Source organism: Sinohyriopsis cumingii, chromosome 1, assembly GCF_028554795.1.
Source record: "Sinohyriopsis cumingii isolate HCF-2022 chromosome 1, ASM2855479v2, whole genome shotgun sequence".
Lineage (NCBI taxonomy): Eukaryota > Metazoa > Mollusca > Bivalvia > Unionida > Unionidae > Sinohyriopsis > Sinohyriopsis cumingii.
In genome coordinates this window covers 102,023,223-102,040,056 of record NC_142961.1, presented here as the reverse complement: position 1 = coordinate 102,040,056, position 16,834 = coordinate 102,023,223, and positions in this window count along the sequence as shown.

Below are 16,834 nucleotides of genomic sequence, written 5' to 3'. Positions count from 1 at the left end.
AATCAAAGCATCCGGTCTTATGTATATGTTAGGTGCCCAAGTACAAATTAGAATATATTACACAGTGTGCGTCCACCGTCTACTACCCTGTTAAAACGTTGTTTACGAAATTCATTTTGGGCGAACATAAACTAATGCTAAGTGAACATAATCTATCCGCTAATTCCGTATATTGTTATTGAACAGATTGAAAATCCTTTTTCTCCATAAAGTATCAGATCCGTAATAGAGTTCTTCACAGACACCTTTTTTGTAAACAGGATATTTAACATTCTGATCATATTTTGCACACATTATGTCATATTTTGTACACATTATGTCATATGTAGACTATTTACGTAGATCAGAAGTAACTTAAAAACGAATCTGACTTGACAGAAGTTATTTAAGACATGCAAAGAAACAGTAGCATGAAATGGTACAATTCAAACTGGAGAACATTAAAATAGCAAACGGGACATGTGAGGAAATAACTGCAAAAGAAGAAACAACTTGAACTAACATTGAGATGAACATATGGACGAACATTAAAGTACCCCCAAACTCCACCAACAAACAAAAACAAAAACAGAATATGATATCTTTGTAAATGAGACGTCGTCTATTATAATGAAGTGATTGTAAGACGTTGTCATCCTAACAGTTAGATTTATGATGAGTAAATTTCTATCGCTTAATGATGTCAGGATTTTACAGGCACATTGAAACATGACTGATTGAAATGAAATAAAGTTAGATATTTTCTTGGGTTATTGTCGATCCGCTTTGCAATTAACTCAGACGGAATTTGCTAGCTTGATACAATCCGACACATTAATTAGGTCATGATAAACACAAGTCTGAAAATAATAAATGTGTACTGGATGTTTTGCAATTGATGCATTTTGTTTCTTTGACAGTACTTTCAACAACTATTGCTATCAGTGGAGTGGCTGTCACGTGGTTTAGTATATAAGAAACGATTTTATAAAGACCAGTCTGAAATACTAGTTCCACATATTACATAAGCGATAAAGTTGTCTGTTTTGTATGCTTCGACTTTTTATTGTGTTCTGTTTCTCAATATAGCTTAAATTTTAAAAATTATATGCTTGACATGTGATCATAATTTAATCTGTTGATAAGGATCGGAAAGTCAAAAGAGGCGAAACTAATAATATGATATGTATGAAGAACTCTTGCATGCACAACTTCAGGTTTTGTGGTGTTTAGCAATCTCACGTAGATATCAATAAAAGGAACGACGAGTATTTTTAACATAATAGCTTATTTGTGCTGAAACGTTTAGCATCTAGATCTGGCTGAATAAGGTCTATCCTGCATTGTTTGTCGCTTCAAAGTTTATGTATGTAGTATTCTGTTTGGTATTCCATGTTTTATCTCACTGTTTATGTAGTATTCTGCTTGGTATTCCATGTTTTCTCTCCACTGTTTATGTAGTATTCTGCTTGGTTATTCCATGTTTTCTCTCCACTGTTTATGTAGTATTCTGCTTGGTATTCCATGTTTTCTCTCCACTGTTTATGTAGTATTCTGCTTGGTTATTCCATCTTTTCTTTCCACTGTTCATGTAGTATTCTATTTGTTATTCCATGTTTTCTCTCCACTGTTTATGTAGTATTCTGTTTGATATTCCATCTTTTCCTTCCACTGTTTATGTAGTATTCTGTTTGATATTCCATCTTTTCTTTCCACTGTTTATGTAGTATTCTGTTTGATATTCCATGGTTTCTCTCCACTGTTTATATAGTATTCTATTTGTTATTCCATGTTTCTCTCCACTTTTTATGAAGTATTCTGGTTGATATTCCATGTTTCCTCTCGTTCAAGTTACTTCTTCATAGAGATTTGACAATAATTGTGCATGCTAACGTCATCCAGTTCTTTATCTTTGTCGTACTTTGGGTGTATATGATACTTATTTATTTTTAATTAATTTTAAATATTAAGTTGTTATCACAGACATCACTCAAACACAAACGGAAGACTCAGTTATATAAGTGGAAATGTTTCTCTACCTATGTTATTGCAAATTTAGCAAATGAGATTAAAAATATATTTTCCTTCATTTGATTATTGTATGCATATAAATGGAAAATAACCAAGTTAAATCCGATAGAAAATGCTAACGTTTACACATTAGCAACATAATACGATCTATGTAAATTTGAAACTAGTGTTCACAAGAATTTAATCTAAATAAATGAAGGATATTAAAGAGAAAAGTATGATAAAACTGTAACACCACAAGATGACAGAAGTAGTTAAAACAAAATGCGTTTATAGACATGTGGTGGTATTGTTGTTTTGGTTTGGAACTGTTGCAAAGGAACTGTAACATTAACAACAAATTAAATTAGTCTCTATTCTAAAAAGACACAAATCTATTTCCAGAAATGATGTTTACAAAATGAATGGCAAGTTAGGAAAACAGCATAATTAACGCTGTTTACTTGGTAACAAAATAACTCAGCACATGAAGTACACCATCACAGCATGCTTTCGAATGAGAGATATAATATCTCGATAGAGATCCACCAACAGGCACGAGAAGTAAAGGAAAGTACTAAGTTCATTACTCCAATTGCATTAAGCAATAAACGAATATATGACGGGCGTTGCAGCTGCTGGTTCATTATTTGCAGGAGTAGTAACATGAATCAGAGTCATTCGGACTTTAAGAGGTTTGGTGCAACAAAATGAAGTTTGTGCTTTAGGATTATGTTTTAAAATACGATGAGACAGTAAAACGTTGAACATGATTGTTGCTATGGTGAGTGGTAAGAAAAAATGAAATAATTGATGATGAATTTAATTTGATGGTTACTGAGTTCGTCATTTATAACAAAATAATAAATGCAGTGAAAAAGAAAGTTACCAGCACAGAAAGTGAAAATATTGGAGAATGAAATTTTAACAAAAGGAAGAAAATAAAGAAGAAAGATTCAATTTATGATAGAGATGTTATTGTATCCATTTTAATAAAGAGAATAGATTTTTGTTGTTGCTCATTGCATTATTTACAAATGATTTGCAAACAAATTCTATTACATTAACGAAAAGTATACAAAACCGCTTGAAGTCCTCACAGTATCAATAGGCCATAAATGTACATGAACAAAGCCAAAGAAAGTATGAATGCTAATGGTGACAAATATAAAGCAGTTCATCGCCTCTCATTTAATAATTACTCAATGTACATAACTACAATTCCGAATTGTTAGGATTTAATAACTAGATATCCATATCGACACCTGCTGAATTTGATATGATTTGTGACCCCCGTCTTCCAATTTACCTATTTTCTTAGACCAGCGCAATCAAACAAAACATGCTTCAATTACTCGTGTTCGTGTTTACGAGTAAAAGATGTTTCCCGTGGTGACTTAGCTTCATACAATGTTAATAGTCATTACTGGCAATTACAATGAGGTGCAATAATCCGATTAAATATCAACAATAATGACGTACATGAAAAGTATTAAATTGTCATATTAAGTAAATAACATGATTGGAGAAAACAGCTTTAAGACGTCCTAGTGATGTTAGTTTTAAATCAGTAGAGAAAGCAGGTGAAAACAATGTAATTTAGATCAATCAATTAACAATACCTTAGACTTAAATAATCACCGTATTAAAACTTTATGTGATCATGTAATATCAACTGTTCCAGCTTCTCAACGTTTTGTACGAAAACGTGTTTATACACAGTTACGTAACGCCTATGATGGTAATAATCTGAACGATGATAAATAAGACCTGCAAGAACATGCTGATAATTAATTAGCAGTTATGGAACAGAGGGATACTTAAAGAGCAAAATACAAGAGACTGAAAACCAGAATAAATACACCAAAAGCAAAATTTTAAGTGTGCAAGAATTGTTTAAATAAAAGACGTAATACTTGATCTAATGACATACATGTTTGCTTGGTGTTTGATAAAGTATTAAGTCTTTCTTGAGAGAACTCTTGCTATCGAAACACTTTGACCTAATATAGTACTAAATATCTGTCAGTACAATCATAAAGTACTAACTATCTGTCAGTACAATCATAAAGTACTAAACATATGTCAGTAAAATCATAAAATACTAAATCTCTTTCAGTACAATCATAAAGTACCAAAGATGTCTCAGTACAATCATAAAGTACTAAACATCTGTCAGTACAACCATAAAGTACTAAATATCTGCCAGTACAATCATAAAGTACTAAACATCTGTCAGTACAATCATAAAATACTAAACATCCATCAGTACAATCATAAAGTACTGAATATCTGCCAGTACAATCATAAAGTACTAAATATCTGCCAGTACAATCATAAAGTACTAAACATATGTCAGTACAATCATAAAGTACTAAACATATGTCATTACAATCATAAAATACTAAAAATCGGCCAGTACAATTATAAAATACTAAACATGTCAGCACAATCATAAAATACTAAATATCTGCTAGTACAATTATAAAATACTAAACATATGTCAGTACAATCATAAAGTACTGAATATCTGCCAGTACAATAATAAAGTACTAAACATAGTCAGTACAATCATAAAATACTAAAGATCTGTCAGTACAATCATAAAGTACTACACATATGTCATTACAATCAAAAAGTACTAAAGATATGTCAGTAGAACCATAAAGTAATAAACATTTGTCAGTACAGTCATAAAATACTAAACATCTGTCATTACAATCATAAATAACTAAACATCTGTCAGTACAATCATAAAGTACTAAAGATCTGTCAGTACAACCATAAAGTACTAAACATCTGCCAGTACAATCATAAAATACTAAATATCTGTCAGTACAATCATAAAGTAATAAACATCAGTCAGTAAAATCATAAAGTACTAAGCATCTGTCAGTACAATCATAAAGTAATAAACATCTGTCAGTACAACCATAAAATACTAAACATCCATCAGTACAATCATAAAGTACTGAATATCTGCCAGTACAATCATAAAGTACTAAACATCTGTCAGTACTCAGTACAATCATAAAGTACTAAACATCAGTCAGTAAAATCATAAAGTACTAAACAGCTGTCAATACAACCATAAAGTACTAAACATCTGTCAGTACAACCATAAAGTACTAAACGTATGCCAGTACAACCATAAAGTACTAAAGATATTTCAGTACAACCATAACGTACAAAATATCTATCAGTACAATCATAAAGTACAAAATATCTGTCAGTAGAATCATAAAGTACTAAACATCCGTCAGTACAACCATAAAGTACTAAATATATGTCAGTACAATCATAAAGTACTAATCATATGTCAGTAGAATCATAAAGTACTAAACATCCGTCAGTACAACCATAAAGTACTAAATATACGTCAGTACAATCATAAAGTACTAAACATCTGTCAGTACGATCATAAAGTACTAAACATCAGTCAGTAAAATCATAAAGTACGAAACATTTGTCAATACAACCATAAAGTACTAAACATATGTCAGTACAATCATAAAATACTAAAGATCTGTCAGCACAACCATAAAGTACTACATATATGTCATTACAATCAAATAGTACTAAAGATTTGTCAGTACAACCATAAAGTAATAAACATCTGTCAGTACAGTCATAAAATACTAAACATCTGTCAGTACAATCATAAAGAACTAAACATCTGTCAGTACAATCATAAAGTCCTAAAGATCTGTCAGTACAACCATAAAGTACTAAAGATCTGTCAGTACAACCATAAAGTACTAAACATCTACCAGTACAATCATAAAGTACTAAACACCTGTCAGTACAATCATAAAGTACTAAACATCAGTCAGTAAAATCATAAAGTACTAAACATCCGTCAATACAACCATAAAGTACTAAACATCTGTCAGTACAACCATAAAGTACTAAAGATATGCCAGTACAACCATAACGTACTAACTATCTATCAGTGCAATCATAAAGTATAAAATATCTGTCAGTAGAATCATAAAGTACTAAACATCCGTCAGTACAACCATAAAGTACTAAATATATGTCAGTACAATCATAAAGTACTAATTATCTGTCAGTAGAATCATAAAGTACTAAACACCCGTCAGTACAGTCATAAAGTACTAAACATATGTCAGTACAATCATAAAGTACTAAACATCTGTCAGTACAATCATAAAGTACTAAACATCAGTCAGTAAAATCATAAAGTACTAAACATCTGTCAATACAACCATAAAGTACTAAACATCTGTCAGTACAACCATAAAGTACTAAAGATCTGTCAGTACAACCATAAAGTACTAAACATATGCCTGTAAAATCCATAAAGTACTAAAGATATGTCAGTACAACCATAACGTACTAAATATCTATCAGTACAATCATAAAGTACAAAATATCTGTCAGTAGAATCATAAAGTACTAAACATATGTCAGTAGAATCATAAAGTACTAAACATATGTCAGTAGAATCATAAAGTACTAAACATATGTCAGTAGAATCATAAAGTACTAAACATATGTCAGTAGAATCATAAAGTACTAAACATCCGTCGGTACAACCATAAAGTACTAAACGTCCGTCAGTACAACCATAAAGTACTAAATATATGTCAGTACAATCTTAAAGTACTAAACATCTGTCAGTAGAATCATAAAGTACTAAACATCCGTCAGTACAATCATAAAGTACTAAACATGTCACTACAACCATAAAGTACTATATATATGTCAGTACAATCATAAAGTACTAAATATCTGTCAGTACAACCATAAAGTACTAAATATCTGTCAGAACAATCATAAAGTACTAAATATATGTCAGTATAATCATAAAGTATTAAACATATGTCAGTACAATCATAAAATACTAAATATCTGTCAGAACAATCATAAAATACTAAAGATCTGTCGGTACAACCATAAAGTACTAAACATCTGTCAGTACGATCATAAAATACTAAACATCCATCAGTACAATCATAAGGTACCAAACATCTGTCAGTACAATCATTACGTACTAAATATCTGTCAAAACAACCATAAAGTACTAAATATATGTCAGTACAATCATAGAATATTAAAGATCTGTCAGTATAATCATAAAGTACTAAGCATCTGTCGGTACAACCATAAAGTACTAAATATCTGTCAAAACAACCATGAAGTACTAAACATCTGTCAGTACAATCATAAAAGCAAAGACTAATAGTGAGATCTTTGCTTTAGAGAGCAACACTGAGAAAACAGTGGACAAATACAGTGATTAACAGACACGGATTAGTCAAGGAAAAAACTTCAATAATAAAAACGACAAGAAACATCCCTATATTATATAACATATGGAAAGGTTTTAAAAGGGGGTGTAATAAAATCGAAAGCTATTATTAGACCCATTAGTATGATACGATTACATCGGATTCAATGGTTAAATCCATTAATGATTAAGAAAAATGTAATTTATTTCTTTTACGAAAACATCGCATAAGAAAAAATGATTGATAAATCAGTTAATAAAATTGTAACAAATATTACACCTGATTCAACACGAATTAGTTGAAAGGGAGTCTAATTACTATGTAAGAAAAACAGAGTAAATGAGCCGGAAACTTTAAATCCGGCAATCGAAACAATAATAGTCAATGTGGAAGGATTACTCGACTATTTTATTGTTTTGTTATTTGTTGTTTTTGAATTTCAGAAGCATAAGTTAAAGCCAGCATACTGTGAGAAAGAAGTAAGACATGAGACTCAGTAACGTTAGTGTTAACAATTTTGTTACTGACCATCATTGCATCCGAATCGCTTTAGGAAGTGTACATAATAATAAATTGTATGGCAGAGGTGAGAGATAAGTTATATTTGACAAGGCATACTGATACCAATAAGCATAAAAGCTTACGCAGACGCACACAAAATATATTTTTAACCTCGTTATGGTCTTGAAATAAGTAATGGGAAAAGCATGAACAAATTGTTTAATAAAATTCAACAAATAATTCATCTCCCTTTAGTACAAAGTGAAAATGTAAGAGGAACCTGTAGGATTGTAAATTAAATCCCAAATAATTATAAAAGTTCTATCACAAGTCCAAAAACACAGTCTATTCCGAATCAATTCCAATCTTGAATTTGCCGATGTATCAATCGTCTTCATATATCATCATGATATAATCCAGAATGAGTCTTTGCATGAGTTCTCAATAATTCGAAATTAGTGATTTGGTTCCAAAGTTAACGAGCACTTTGTTATTCCAATGCAATAGTTTAAATAAATGGTTCCTCTTGTGTTATATCTTAACATAAATACTTCTACAGATTACTGAACTTTAAGGAGAAATGAATAATCTAGTTCATCTCAACCTTATATTCGACTACCTATTTCTAAAAACTTTAAAAGAAAAATAATACATAAAGAAGTACATATTTGACATGCTATATACTAAACAAGTTAAAATGAAGTGATGCAAATAAAAAGAACGATGGTCTGGTTTGTAGCCATATTTATAATTCTTTTCTAACTTTTCTTCAAGTATTGACAAACATCGTTACAAAATAAATCAGATTGTGATTTGAAATAATAACAATGCAATCTAAACTCGTTTACAGATCTACTGAATACGTCCTGAAGTCTTCTGATGATAATTATGTCTACGGTGTGTGTTTATTTTGATGATAATTATATGTATACGGTGTGTGTTTATTGTGATGATAATTATATGTATACTGTGTGTGTTTATTGTGATGATAATTCTATGTATACGGTGTGTGTTTATTGTGATGATAACTATATCTATACGGTGTGTGTTTATTGTGATGATAATTATATGTATACTGTGTGTGTTAATTCTCTTAATTTCCTTTCTTGTGCAATATGCACTTTTTATCTCTTTTATATGTTGTTATTGCTATGTAAATTCATTATGCCATATACACCATTTAGAATATATATATATATATATATATATATATATATATATATATATATATATATATATATATATATATATATATATATATATATATATATATATATATATATATATATATCCTCGCAGTATCGGTGTAGGGGGCTTTAACAACAAATCGCAGAATAATTCGTAAACAATGTAAGTTTTATTGAAAGTTCATTTACACTTTCATCATTATACGTTTGCCAAATTCATAACTTAGAACTATTCATGGTTGCAGACATTTGTTCCGTAAGAAGTTTATTTATGAGTACCACGTTTTGCTTTCCTTGTCTATAACGTCATCTGTTTCGGAATGGTTTGTTCACAGAGCGACTTGCGGTCATCGTAGACATCAGAAAAGAAATGTACTATCACAGGAAATGGCAAAAATGGCAAATATAACAATACATAATCTTAATATGAGTCAATATTTTCTTCCACTTAACTTCTATGTATGCTTCTGTTAAAGCTTCTTGGACATAACAGCGATGCAGTTTTCTACCATTCTGAAATCTAGCAGACGGCATGCAATGCATTTATGACAGGGTTAGAAACGTTTTAATACTGTTTTGTTTCTAAAATTACGTAACTGTTAATGTTCCAAAATATACATATTTATCTTTTTGAAAAAGGTATTGATTTGAATATGTTAGACACTTTTATTTCTTTATTCAGTACTGGAAATAAGGACAGAAGGAAAAAAGATGTCATTAAATTCAACAGCAAAATTGATAAATATTTCATTAATGGGCTTCTATAGGGAAAAGAAAATGCGAAGTGGTCGGGGATAAGAAGTCACCTGACTTTATTCATTAAACAGTCGACAAACAAACTGCATCAAGGGTTTTAGTTCATTGACATTATCGATATATAAAGGTATTTTGAATGGGTATAAAATGTATTAAGCAATTTAACGATTTTGGTCATTGTTGTACATAATGGGTATACTTACAAGATTTAGACTAAGTTGAAGCATTTTCTTTACTTGCAGCAGAGCTTGACATAACTGTCAATACAAACTTCTGAAAATTGCGTCATCACTTATATGTCATCACGCAATATTAATGAAATAAAATGACCGCTCCGAAGAAACACATGACGCTCCGAAACTGAAGTCACGACTATATATATATATATATATATATATATATATATATATATATATATATATATATATATATATATATATATATATATATATACAATTACATCATACCTATTTTCTTCGGCAAAATTGAAATAATTTCTTTTATTACTATGCCTATTATTATCGGTTTGTAAAGGTCAGTGCAGAAATATCGAATACTTACATTGTTTGTAATCTATTTCATCAGTACTCTCCCTTTAAGCCTTCCAGTTTATAACATGTCACCTCTAATCACGTCTAATTTTAAAAATCTCTTCACTAGAGTTAAAGCAGACAATCTTTTGCAAAGGGTTTCATTTTGAAATCCTAACAGACAGGCCTATTTCATATTTTGGTATTCCATAGGCATCATCCCCCAAAAGTTGAGCCATGCGTTACATGATGTTACATGGATAAATATAAAGAAACAAAACTTTTCCTTTTATGTATGTAATTCTTTACAAATTTTAATTAGACTGTAATGTTATAAATTAAATATCGTAGGCGGGTAGTGATTATATTGCGCGAAAAATACCACGATTCCGTAAATTGCCGAGTTTTTCCGAGTTTTGATGAGACAATAGATCACGTGGTCCGGTGACGCAATACTAGCCAGTCCTCGAATACAAACAGAAACATGGCGAGCGAGACAGACAGGGGAAGACCAGATTTGGGTTGCACACTCAAAAGTTGAATCTGCTTCCGAGATATGCTCATAACTATATCTGTTGAACTGTGTGTTAACAATGTGTTTAAGACCTGACAGCGGAAAAGTACAACAGTAAGAAGGTGCTCATATTTCATATTTTTGAATTTAAAAAAACAAACAATGTAATTTTAAAATAAATACGAATACGTTGTGTGCTTTGCAAAAAATGTGATAAGGACTAAGTGATGGTGCCCAACGTAAAAATTAAAACTTTACCACATTGCAATAAATTCATTTAAAAGGATGATGTTCAATCGTATTATATATAAATGACATATTCACACACACACACACACATATGCGCGTGCACACCACCTAAGGACTAACATCTTGAAAATATACATCCAACACTGAAACACTGAGAGATAATAATGAATTCTGGGCGAAGAGACTAAGACGGGGACCGACTTGTGTCTGAAACAATATCCATTACCAGGGAGGTATAAAAGGCATTGAGAACGGTTTTCAACGGTCGTAACTTGTGCATTAGTTTTTCACAACCCCACCCCACCCCCAGCCCGCCCACAAATAAATATGCAAAGTAGAAATCGTAAGCGATTAATTTAAACATTAAGAAGTTTTCTTATTCGGATTCAATTACAGTGTATTTTACATGCAGCTAGCGTGTTGACAAATCTGATAGTATATACATGTCTGGTATAAATAGTTTAAGTGCTGTATTGGTCAGTGCTCAAAGAATTTTTGTTAGATACAGGCCCCGGGCTGGTGACCTAAATATTTTTTAACTCACTAGCCCAGACTGAAGTTACACAAGTCCGGACAGTTCATACCTGTCAAATCTCAAGCCGGAAGAAAAATCTCCCGATTTGGGGAGTATTTCCACACCCACCTCCCGATCTCGTGATATCTCCCGATTTTTCGCAGAGAACTCCTGATTATTACATTATGTCTGTCAATTTTCATTTCTCGGAAGAAAAAAAAACATACATAAATAGATTTATCGTATGCAATCCACATATGTCATATTCTATTTTATCACTTTTTAATATTGAAGTGACGAAATAATTAATATCACACGAGAGATTTTTTCTTCTTCAGTAAATATAATGTTAAGATTTAAATTTTTCACGTAAATTTCAGATTTTTTAAAACCACTACAACAGTACTGTAGTAACAAAACTTAAAGAATTAAAATTGTCACCAATTAGCTCCAATCCCATGAATAATCACTGTGAATGCTGCATAATTTTCTCGGCAAACAAAATCGCATCTCCATTTCCGCCAAAGAAACTCGGCCACTTAACACCTGACATTCCTCTACCGTATATGTAAAGTTTAATTACCATGATTAAATTAAAAGAAGGACTAAAACAAAATATACCACGCAGCATATGTGCCCCTAAAGACCTATTTCAGAATAAATATTTTATTCAGTAAACAGTTTACACCCCTTTAGAGTTAAGCCTAAGGAAATAAGGTGGTGATAAAATTTGGGAAAAACAATTGCCACATGTATAGCAGCAGAGAGGGTGAACAGACCTTTTGTTAGAACGTCATTTTTGAAAAAATAAAGCTTCCTACGAACACGAAAAATATAAGCGTAATAAAGCCAAACCGAAGCCTCTAACTTTACCGAGAGTTTCTCTAATTTGGTTAGTTTGTTTTGTTACTTTATCTACGTCCTAAGTGTTTTTCTAAATTTATATGCGTGTTTTCGTTTACCGCGGGATGTTTAATTAAGGTCGCACCCTCTCTGCTGCTATAATTAAATCATTATTATATCAATAATTGCACCAGCTATGGAGTCTTATACAGCTAGATTATCTCGAGAGAGAGAGAGATTAGAAGCAATCAAAACGTTTTTGCCTGTTCGTGATTCTCTTAGACAAAAACCTCAAGAACGTCAAGAATTACAAGTTGAATATGCAGAAGGTAATTTTTTTAAAATTTAAACGTATTACGAAGAATACTGAAAGAATTGCAGAAGCTACTGACTGCATTCTTCCAGCAGTACGACAAACAAAAATATTTTAAGAGATCTTCGAGCTGGAATAGCAGCTGCTCAACCTCCCCCATGGATGAAGAAATACATAAAGGTATTGGAAAAGTTCGTGCTGAAGTAGCCGACATAAAAAGAGAACATGCATCTAAACTTGAAGTAAGGGAAAGAAAATATTGGATTGATTAAAATATTTAAAGAAGGTGTTATTGAAGAACTTAAAGATGTTGAAGAGGAAGATTTACCTCGTGCTGCACGTGATAGTTATTTTCAAACGTCTGAAGTTTTAAAACATAAGTATGTTTTAAATAAATAAGGATAGTTATTTTAGATGGATATATCGTGTGTATTATGACAAACCCCAGGTTAGAAGTAATGATGAAGTATATAATAAATACATTGACGACATAAATAGACTTTGGGAGTTAACAACTTAAACAACAAGAACCACAATCTCCCCAGCAAGAACCACAATCTCCCCAGCAAGAACCTTCCTATCAACTTCCTTCACCGCTGCAAAAACTAGAACGACAAAATTATGATGATGCATTAAAAATTGGCCGCAGGGGGATATAACGAAACGGAAAAATATGTAGAACCTATTTGTGTTGGATATTGGCAAAATGAAGATGATTAGATTAAAGATATATATTCTATATTTAAAAGCAGACCTTTCGAAAATGACGATGATTATCGTAAATTTTTCCATGATATAAAAAGACAAAAAGAAAACGATATACTTGACTCATTAACTAAAGAATTTATTAAAGAAGATATTCCTGTATCTACAGGAAGTGATTTTTACTCGACCACACCAGGAGGAAGTGGTCTAGGACCCTGTCCTGACAGTGTTCTTGCCGATGTTGACCGACTAGAAATTCTGATCGGAGGAAAACGCTCAGGAAATAATTCTCCAAAATTATTAATGAAATATCTGATATTTGTCGACGATTGTTTACAGGCGATGTTGACGATCGTAACATTTATCATTCTATTATTAATGAAATTGCCGATGATTATTACAGTGACTGAAAACAATTAATCAGCATGTAATTTAAAAATGATTATACACACTTCTAATCGTGGACCTGTAATAATTAGGGTAGTAAACTTGCGATTGCCAATTCACAAAGCGATTTAAGGAGATGGACTCGGTGATGTCGTTATGGATTTATTCAGAAGGATGGCTCCAAACGCACTACCGATTGCAAAACAATTAGGGATGAAAGTTATTGAAACTATTCGCAATAATGGTATTGGTGCTGTTGTTGATATTGCTGGTAAAGCATTTTCATTGATCAAAGAAAGATTAGCTCGATTAGAACGAAGAAAACCACAGCCACCAGTAAAATTACCAGCACTGAAGTTATGCCTGCAAAAATCAGTAAAGTAATAAATCAGGCTGCTAATAAAAAATTGGCAGAGTTGGTTGGTGTTTCCATATCAGAAAAAGAAAAGGAAAGACATATAATTGCTAGTCTGATAGCAGGAAGTGGTCTTCATGTTAAACGAAGATAATTATAATAAAATAAATGTTCAAACGTGTATCCGATCCAGCGTTCGATATGGACGCACCAGTTCTCCAAGATTAATCTATACGCGATTATCAGTTTTATTCTTATGCCGCACGTGTACCAAATCAGCGTGGTCGAATCGAATTACAAGTTCAAGATACTAGCAGATATTTCTTACCTACTGAAGCATTTATCGAAGTAGAAGGTAGACTTTTAAAAGCAAATGATACAGCATACGCACTTTTAGATAAGCCTGGTTTTGTTAACAATGGTATTATGGCATTATTTAACAGTGCTATATACGTGATTGACGGAAAAAATATTGAATCGTATCTCAAAAAAGTTGATATTGCTAACACGATATTGGGTCTGGCAAGATACCTCGATGATTACTCACAAGTCAGCTGGTCCGTCAATGATGTTTACAAAGGATACTACCGATCAGCCTGAGAGTAATAACGTAACACTAAATTCAGCTGGAACTGAAATTGCATCAATGCACGAAACTTACAACTCATGAGTTGTGCATGTAGATCAATGTTAAATGACGAAGAAGCTTTTTCATGTACAATTCCATTATCGCATATCTTTGGATTCTGTAGACATGTTAGCAAAGTTATATTTGGAGCTAAACGTACTGTGGTGTTTGCGAGAAAAGCCACTGACAATGATGCAATCTGGCGACCCAACGCTGTTGAAGCTGGTAAAGTAATACTAACAAAACTTTAACAGTGGATGCCATTAATGACTCCATCGCTTGCTGAAGAAGAAAAATTAAGTTTTTTTTATGAATTCAGGTGGTAAATCATTGTAATCATGGTTGACAATGACTACAGAGAGCGTTCAAAGTAATGCGGCTGGTTTATTTACATGGCAAATAACATCACAACAAGGAGTTCCTGCACAAGGAAATGCCAGAATAGATTCGCAGGAAATAAATCCAATGGTATTTGACACACTTGGAGTTTCTGAAGTTACTTTAAGGATAAACGGACATCAAGAACCTTCTGAAGAAGTTTTGTTAGATTTTGAACCCGATTATGTTGCACGTGCTTATCATCGGTTGATGACATTTATGGGGCGTGATCAAAATGTTGACACTGGTTTGCAAATATCTCTGTGGGATTTTACAACATTATATCCAATTTATTATTTTTTATTAGAACATTTAGACAATCCGTTGTTGATATACATTTTCGAGCTCTTATAGCTAGATTACCTGCTGGTGGCTACATAGCAATTGCATGTTATACTCAGCGAAAAACCAATGCCATTTGAAGGCGTTGGTGGACGAATGAGAGTTATTGACGCTCCAGTTGAAAATATGTAATTAAATCACTCACGATATTTATAAATGTCATACCATCATGTTAACGTTACTCTGACTAATGGTCAGATTGAAAAACTTCAGTCTAGTTCAGCAAAGAATTGCGGATTAAGAATATCATTAAAAAGGATCAAATTTCATGTGATCAAAATAAAATTATCGTTAAATTAACGTCTACTCAGACATTTCAAATGTCATTAAAAATTCATTTAAAAGAGGCGGTATAATTCCACTTCTTGTAGCTTTAGCAGCGATAATAGCGGCTGCAGCTTCAGCTGTAGCAAAAGCAGTTGCACTGCTGCTCTTGGAACTGTTGCTGGAATGGCATTAAAGTAAAAAGCAGGAAAAGGATTTTAAAAAGAGGAAGAGGCTTGAGACTTCCAGGAACTCCTTATCGATACGGAAAAGGTCTGAGACTTCCAGGAAAACTTCGTTAATCTTTCCAATGTCAAATTATGATTTAATTGATTTAGCTAATAAACTGAAGAAAATAATTTTTAGAGGAGTTTCAATTACCAAAACATCCAAATCTTATTGAAACAGGAATTATTAATCTTGATAATAATTCAGGTCCTTTTACTCATTGGGTTGCATACGCATTTGATAAGCGTGGTTCTATTTATTTTGAGTCATATGAACATCCTCCGCCAATAAAATGTTTAAAATACGCCAAAATATTCCATTTTTGGTATTCATCATTGCCAACACAAACACTAACTGATCCGCCAATATGTGGTCACGAAGTAATTAAGGTACTCAGTGAGATATCTTCATCAACATTACCACCTCATAAAGTCGTGCACGATTATACAAGTAGCCGTTAGTCGTTTTAAACAGATCTTAAAGTATAATGGTTGATATTTACGGAAGATCTTCTTCTATCAAAGACAAGAAAAAATGATTATATTGATTTGTCAAATTACGAGACTAAAGATGAACTTGCCGATATTATGAACCTCTCTCTGGAGTTGAACAAGAAGAAGTTGTTATTTTTTCAGGATAAATATGGTGTTTAAAAGACGAGTAATATCAAATGGAATGACATAATTCGTAGATTTCTCGGTGCTACTGAGGATAACATTCTAGTATTTACTGACAGTGATAGAATCATATATTCAAGTATATCAATCGCAACTATTAGGAATGAAATTGCAAAAAAGTGTTGCTAATCGTTTACGATCTACCGGTGATAAAGTAACGGGTGAACTCAGCATGAATGGAAATGAAATAGTTGTTTTAAGAGATCCAACATCTGATGA